Here is a 7,759-nt window from a genome sequence, read left to right as displayed (position 1 = left end):
GAGGGTACTGATACACGTGCTCTATCAAGGACAACAGCGCAGCGTTGCCAGTCTCATTACTTTTCTGCCACACCTATTTGTAGAATGGGTTAAGAAAAGAAAGCAAAGGTTTAGTGTTTTTTAAATGGTGCCCCTGCTGTTATTGCAAGCTGTCACATCCATCATTAACACTGCATCTCTATCAATGTCTCTGCACTTGTGAGTTGAGAATTTGGTCTTTTAGGATCTGATTAGATTCCATAATTGTGTTGTATCCATACATGTTGTCATGTCTGACTCATCCTGTTAGTTCAAGGTAGACAGTTTGCAGAGATTTACAGTAAAGCCAACAAAGAATTAGGCAACATAGGTGACCACCTAGGGTGGCATCACCTGAGGAGTGACATTTATGAAAGTAAGTTAAGGGGCACACAATCTGGATTTCTTACCTTCTGCCTGCACTATGGTGACAGAGGGATGCTGCTTTGGTAACTGTCATTCCAGATGCCGAGAGTGCCCTCCGTTCTGCATAGTGCACCATATGGTCTTCAAGTGGCACTCGTTTGAAGTGCCTGCATTATGAAGACAAGCAGACAAACCGTTACACAACAACCATTTGATTCTCTTTTGTGTTTTACTGCACTTCCACTCTCGATCAAGCCTCACCCAACACTCCCCTACAAATATGCATGATACTCCTTTTTATATTAAAGTACCGTAGATTCCGGAATGTAAGCCGACTCGGTATATAAGCCGACCCCCTTTTCTACCTACTAAATTACATGTATTTGCCGATGACCGGTATTTAAGCCGACCCCCTTCTGCAAGCAAAATTTTCTAAATTTCCTTAAAAGTGTCTCTTCAGGTATATTTATCATGTTTATCGGCGAGAATTTGAGACTGCCGCCATTTTGATGGAAACCAGGAAGTGATTGCGGAGACGCGTTTGGTAAAATGAAACCTTTGTGTTGAAACTATATACGCAAATACAGTACATCGGCGGGTGGATTTCCGGAGACTCGTTATAAATTTGATTAACTTAACACTAGAATTACCAGAGCCTACGAAAAAACTCGTAATTCCGTCCCACCTTAAACTGCTTCTTAAATCCCTTCACACCTCTCCGCCAGCGCCCTTTGTTTTCTAAATGTGCTGATAAAGAGAAGCTTGGAGCAGCGGCTATTCCATCCCACACCAATTTAGAACGTGCACGAACTTCTCTCAGCTCATGCCTTGATTGAGTATCTGGGAGTGAAGTGGAGTTTTAGAGTGGAAATAATAGATCGTTTTTTGAAACACACGCATTTCATATCTGTTCCGTTTCTACAGTAATCTGTGTCAACACATTGTTAAAACAGAAACGTTTTTTATATTCTAGTAGTAGATGACAAAATGTAGGCATAAACTATATAATGTATGAAGCCTGAAGTCCAAATAGCAAAGAAACATTTTCACAAGAATAACACAATTCCACTTTTATTCAAAAATATAACCGCAGAAACAAAAAGCCGCCTTAACAAGCGACATTGACACCAGTTTACTGTAACTGCCTCCGTGGTTCAATAGACTCAGCCCCTGCTTGGGAATCAAGGGGTCACGAGTTCGATCCTGCGCCCCTCCGTTTTGAGAAGTAAACTGCTCTTATTATTACTGTTTTAGAATAGAAGCATACATTTGATTTCAGTCTGTAACAGCCGGTGCAATTTATGATCCTTGGAAAGGTTAGCTTTTTTTTAATTCACTTTTCATTCTCTCAGTCGCGTTCAGAATCAATCCATACAAAGACGCGCTATAGCTCTGCAGTGTACCACGATGCATACTAATGCCAAACATCCCCCAATCCCTACCCCCGGTTATGACACACAAACACTGGCAAAGCTGACTTCTTCGTATCTCACCGTCACTTTTCTTTTTATTCAGTTTTATTGAGTGTTCCTGCCAGTCCCCGCATGTTGCTGTATGCTGTTTCTTTTGTACTCCAAGACATGCAGAGGAAAGAATGGTAAAGACCAGTAACTTCAGCGCTTTATGCAATCATCAGACACTCCCCACCTGCCCGTGTCGTTCAAACACAGGAACATATATTGGTGTAAAAGTATAACAAAAGTGCACTTTTATTCAAGTGCACTTTTTCCATCGCCTTTTCCTGTAAGAAGCACACACTTCTCTCTATGCTGTGGTTTCTATTACACACCTGAAAGAAAGAGACAATATATGTGAAAATATAATCGCACTAATGCAATATTATTTGAAAGCGAACAGCGTCAGATCGGTGTGAATTTATGCAGCAACTGGAAATTCTCTGAAGCGGGACCTTCCCCAGGAAGAAAGTACAGTGTCAGGTGCTCATTCAGTGTAATAGAAACCATAGCACAGAGAGGTGTGTACACGGCAACAAGTACACGTGTCGTAAATGTAGGAAGGACGGTCCTTGGGTGTGTGGGAACTGTTAATATTTGAATGTGATGATTTATATAGCACGGAATGAAAATCTGCACTTCTTAGCATTGCACCATGCAAGCTGTCGTATTAATCGCCTACTGTAACTTGCTTTCTTTTTCTTCGGTTATACAGGTAGTTTTGAATAAAAGTGCACTTGTTTTGTTTGCGAAATGAAGTGTCTGCGTGCACTTTTCGTGGCATTACACGTGTATTTTTGAGCATGCCCGTTTGAGCAGTATAAAAGTATTGAAAAGTATAAAACAAGCGGCAGATGGGGAGTGTGTGATGATTGCATATAGCGCGAACTTACTGCTCTTTACTATTCTCTCCTCTGCGTGCCCTGGAGTACAAAAGAAACAGAATACAGACGCGCCATAGCTCTGCGTTGTACCACAATGCATACTAACGCCCCCACGCGGTTCTGACACATAGACGCTGGCGAAGCTGCCTTCTTCGTATCTCACCGTCACTTGATTTTCTTTTTATTCAGTTTTATTGAGTGTTCCTGCCAGTCCCGCATGTTGCTGTATGCTTTGGAGTTAGTATGCATCGTGGTACACTGCAGAGCTATAGCGCGTCTTTAGTGAAAACAGCCGTGTCAGATGGGGTTGTATGGATTGATTTTGAACGCGACTGAGAGAATGAAAAGTGAATTAAAAAAGCTAACCTTTCCAAGGATCATAAATTGCACCGGCTGTTACAGACTGAAATCAAATGTATGCTTCTATTCTAAAACAGTAATAATAAGAGCAGTTTACTTCTCAAAACAGAGGCAGGGATCGAACTCATGACCCCTTGCTTCAAGCGGGGCTGAGTCTATTGAACCACGGAGGCAGTTACAGTAAACTGGTGTCAATGTCGCATGTTAAGGCGGCTTTTTGTTTCTGCAGTAATATTTTTGAATAAAAGTTTAATTGTGTTATTCTTGTGAAAATGTTTCTTTGCTATTTGGACTTCAGGCTTCATACATTATATAGTTTATGCCTACATTTTGTCATCTACTACTAGAATATAAAAAACGTTTCTGTTTTAACAATGTGTTGACACAGATTACTGTAGAAACTGAACAGACATGAAATGCGTGTGTTCCAAATAACGATCTATTATTTCTAAAACTCCACTTCACTCCCAGATACTCAATCAAGGTATGAGCTAAGAGAAGTTCGTGCACGTTCTAAATTGGTGGGGGGATGGAATAGCCGGCTGCTCCTAGCTTCTCTTTATCAGCACATTTAGAAGACAAAGGGCGCTGGCGGAGAGGTGTGAAGGGATTTAAGAAGCAGTTTAAGGTGGGACGGAATTACGAGTTTTTTCGTAGGCTCTGGTAATTCTAGTGTTAAATACGTAATACAGTTGACCCTTGACTTACGAACTTAATTCGTTCGCTAGGGCTGGTTGTAACTCAAGTTGGTTGTAAGTCAAGACTATTTTTCCCATAAGAAATAATGGAAATACCCATAATGCGTTCCGAACCTCCCACTGCAACACTTACTTAACCTTTTCATAATAAAAAAGGGTTGTATAATGTGCATAATTTACCAAAACACCAATAATTTTTCTAATGTACTAACCAAAAAGTTATAAAAAGTGCCTAGCCTACCAGAAGTAGGCTAGATTAAACTAGGAGCATGGCGGCGCATGGTGCGCAGCGCTCAGGGCTCTCCTTTTCAGTGCACTTTTTTGTTTTTGTACTTTTTTTGCTTGTTTGTGCACGATTGGTTCGGCGAACATCCGCTACACCCGTCAGAACCTTATAGGCGTCGGTGTCCAGAGCCAGACATCTGTTTCGAGTGTTTTTCATCACACGCACAACATCCCAGACAACTTAGCGAGACTAGCGGGCTCTCCGTGGATTGTTGTCGGGTCTAGGAGACGATGCAGACGGAGGAGAGAAAGGAAGCAGAAGCGGGGCCGCAGATCCAGCATTATGTTAAGGCTAAAGAAACAACCATACAAGCCCTATAGAGAACTTTTTTTTTGCAACTTTTTGCATCTTTTCGCACCATTTGTTTATTTGTTTATTTACTTGTTGTGTTCTACACATATGTCTGCACTGAAGGAGCTGCTTTTAATCTCATTGTACATGTGTATAGTGACAATAAAAGGCATTCTATTCTATTCTAGAAACAACAATTTCATACCGTACACGCCATTTAATTTGACATGTTTGGGCTGCAGGAAGGGAGGAGGAGGAGAATGAAACGGAAGGTGGTTATTGTTTAGAAGGAGCCTCCTTATGCAAATCTTTTCTTTGTAAAATTGTCGAGATGGTGGATTTCAACATGCTATACATATTAGCGTGATCGGTCACACGAACAGCACTCTCATATTTCCACACAATTTCCATCTTCGTTTCGATTGTGATCGCTTTCTTTACCTTCGTTACCTTCTCTTCCTTCCTTAGCAATTATGTGTCTTGCTTGCATGGTCTTAGTAAATTATATATATAGGTAAATCACTGCAATGACCGAAATTACATCCACAAACACATGTATCTGGGCTCCGACTGACGCTTAACTAACGCTCTCGGTTGTTTGTTTAAAATCGCGCAAGCGGATACACATGACCGCATTCGGGTCGTAAATCAAAACAAAAATTTTGATTATATACTAAATATAAAATCTTATTTTTTTTTTGTTTCATAATGGATCGAACCTTAATATGACGAACAGTAACTAATTATTCATCAAATCTTACTAATCCTAATCTTTAAATTCAATTATGTACTCATTCATCTTATTTACTGTACGGCAGCGGTAAGAGGATTGGCGATTTCTTCATTCAAGGATTTTTTATAGTGACATTTACAGTCTGTATTTTATTTTAAACTTCCTTATAATTTATTATAAATTTTATTAATAAAATCAACAACTAAAACACTTTTTTGAATAAATTCTTTATTTAATTTAAAGTACCGGCATGCAAAGTTACTTCTTCATCTGAAAGATGGCGCTGTGGTTTCATCATTAATTACTTCCGTATTCAATGGCAAAACCGGCATTGCGCTGGAAATCTTGAATCTGAAACGATACTCGTTGTATAAGCCAACCCCCAATTCCAAGCCAAAAATCTAGGATGAAATTTTCGGCTTATATTCCGGAATCTACAGTAGATGGAAATAAAATGCACGGCTGCAGAGGTAAGTAATGATGAATTGGGACCCCCCCAGGTCAAAATTTTGGTTTTCAAAGTACAGTGGAACCTCAGTTCACGGCCGTAATTCGTTCCAAAACTGTGGTTGCAACCCAATTTGGTTGTGACCCAAACTAATTTCCCCCATAGGATTGTATGTAAATACAATTAATCCATTCAGAGCGTCATTGTAACTGTATTTAAAAATATTTTTTTAAAGATTTTTAAGCACAAAAATAGTTAATTATACCATAGAATGCACAGTGTAATAGTAAACTAAATGTAAAAACATTGAATAACACTGAGAAAACCTTGAACAGAGAAAACTAACATTGCAAGAGTTCACACTATAGCCTTACGAACTGCTCACTGTAAACACTTTTTTTTTAATGAGTTTTAAGCACAGGGAAATAAATGAAAATTTAACTATTTAATTTATACAAAAACTAACCATAAACAACCAAGAAAACCAACCTTGCATGAGTCGAGTTCTGGCTTGAAGGAAGTGAGGAGGAAGAACTAGCCACTCGTTGAAGGATAGATTTGCAGCAGATCGCCATGAATCTTCCTGGCATTTTCACATAATATCGCCTCGCTTATGCTGTCCCCTGCAAGTTGCTTCTCGTTCAGTCACACTAGCAACATTTTTTCCACCTCTTCCAGCACTTGAGGCCTCTGCTTGGTTAACACTGTAACTCTTTTTGCAACATCAGCTGCTTTAATGGCCTCTTTCTGCTTTAGAAGTCGAAATCATAGATTTCGGCTTCTTGTACTCTGCGCCAAGATCAGTAACACGAACACCACACTCATACTTTTCAAAAATTTGTTTCTTTAATTCGATTTCAATTTTCTTCAAACCTTTCTTCTCACCAACACTATCACTCTTCACTTGCTTAGAGGTCATGGTTAATTGTAAAAGTAATGCAAAAGCACACGAAGTAGAGTACAAAGAGTTCACAGCGAATGCACGCACATCTGACCGAGAACAATGTACAGGAAAGGGAGAGAATGAACACGTGCAGAAATCATCGACGCGTACGAACCGGAATGGAAACTGGCTAGTTTGTCACCCAAGTGTGCGGTCGTGAACAGATGCAAAAGTTTGGCAAACTTTTTGGTCATAACCCAATTTGTACATGTTCCGAGATGTTTGTAACCTGAGGTTGCACAGTAGTCTATCTTGTGTGTATGGTCCTAGAAATCAGTTATGCAAAATTTGGACCAGAACAGTCAAAAGGTGTAGAATTTTAATACTTGGCCTGAGACAGCAGATGGCAATGGTGTTCAAACTATAGTACACAAGGTCAGAATTAGGGGTACCAAAATAGTCTGTCTTGTTTGCATAGTCCAGGAGATCAACTATGTGAAATTTGGTTCATATTGGTCAAAGGGTGGAGGATTGGATATAGTAAGTACAGACATTTTTTTTTTATTGTTCGACGTGTGCGCATAGGGGACAGCTGAAGGGCCCTAGTGACTGCAGTTCTACTGCCACTCCAGCGGTTGATGCTGTGTCTTAAGGCCCCTCTCTCTTTTTCCCTTTTCAGACTGATTGATTGATGGCTAGGACACCTTTCACATAACTTCGATTGACTGTCCATCTGGGCCCGCCTCTTCTTGTTAGAAGGGCCCAAACCAGAAGCTCCACCATTTTGGGACAGTTCTGTCTTGAAATCACTTCTGTAGAGACGACTCCACAATATTTGTGTGTTTTTTTTTAATCTCGCTGTCTCCAAATATAACAGGGTTGCTGTCTTGGAAGCCCAACTCTTTATCGTTGTCTTCTCTTTCTGTTACTATATGTGAGGAATAAAGCAAGATCTGAATGTGAACCCAACAAGTGAGGAGGAAGAAAAACAAAGCATTTAAATACTTTATTTCCAGCAACTTAAATCATTATTGTTAATGCAAAACGGGCAGCAATCAGAGACCCCAAACAGCATTCAACGGACATTTAGCTGTTTTCTTAATTGAACTCCAGCAGACGCTGAGTATTCCTGCTCTTTTTGGAGATATCTGTGACCCTACCAGGCTGCTGCCTTGTTTTGTAATGAACTCATTTTACCCCTCCCCCCATTCCAAAAAAAACATAATGAAAGAGAAAGAAAAGCTTTTTGAGATCATGCACAAAACATTATCATTTTGCAGTGTTTCTGAGATAGAGAAATCATGTTTTAGACAGATATGTAATATTGAATGGTTAAAA

Source organism: Polypterus senegalus, chromosome 3, assembly GCF_016835505.1.
Source record: "Polypterus senegalus isolate Bchr_013 chromosome 3, ASM1683550v1, whole genome shotgun sequence".
In the NCBI taxonomy this organism is placed as follows: Eukaryota; Metazoa; Chordata; class Cladistia; order Polypteriformes; family Polypteridae; genus Polypterus; species Polypterus senegalus.
The sequence above is the reverse complement of the archived record's forward strand: the minus strand, read 5'-3'. Positions refer to the sequence as shown.